Raw genomic sequence first — 956 nt, forward strand, 5'->3', positions numbered from 1 at the left:
AAACAATGGCAAGAAATGTTAATTATTCATCCAGAATTTTACCAATGATGACGGTTGACAGATGCCATAAAGATGTTGCCTATCAAGAGGGTGTGTGTGTGTGTGTGTGTGTGTGTGTGTGTGTGTTTATGTGTGTGTTATTGGGGACTGAACATATGGCCTTTACATTGAGCTACATCTCCAACCCTTTTATCATTTTGACACAGGGTAACATCAAATCACTAAATTGACCAGGTGGGGCTCAAACTTATAATCTAGCCCCAGCCACCTAGAGAGTGAGGACTGCTGGTGTGTGCCATCACAGCTTACCAGCAAAATGCCATTCTGTCAGCCAGTGAATCTCAGCCCTTGGTCCCATAGATGTGTGTTCTTTGTCACCTCTGTCACCTCCTTAGCAGCTGAGGCAACCACTCAGGTGCTATCCTGAGCATAGCCAGAAGCTTCAACGGATTCATTCTAAATTCTCTCAGATGTTTCTGCTTTCCACTCACCTTTGCCAGTTAGCAGCTGTCCCTCATAATGGCAGCCACTCCTGGTTATGCCTGATGGACATCAGTTAACACCATTCTTTATTCCCCAATACCACTGATCTCTATCAAACAACCCTGAATGACTCTGTGAGCCAATTTTGACTGATGCCAGTCAACGCTGCCCATTCTTCCTGATTTCTTTACTGATATTTTCCCGGCTATTCCCAATGTTTTTAACTACTTTCTGGAGCTCTTCAGAGCCCAGAAGCCTCTGTTTTTCCTAGCTGTTTTTGAAGGAACTTGCTCTTCCCAAAGTTCTCAGGATAACAAAGAATCCTGAGTAATTTTTATGGAAGTTCCTGAGCCCACATGCCCAGGAAATAAATCACAAGAAGGTTCACAAGATTAAGAGAAGGAAAGGAAGCTTTTGGAGTAAGTGCAGCAGAGAGAGAGAGAGAGAGAGAGAGAGAGAGAGAGAGAGAGAGA

Source organism: Octodon degus, unplaced genomic scaffold (genome assembly GCF_000260255.1).
Source record: "Octodon degus isolate 3935 unplaced genomic scaffold, OctDeg1.0 scaffold00011, whole genome shotgun sequence".
Classification (NCBI taxonomy): Eukaryota; Metazoa; Chordata; class Mammalia; order Rodentia; family Octodontidae; genus Octodon; species Octodon degus.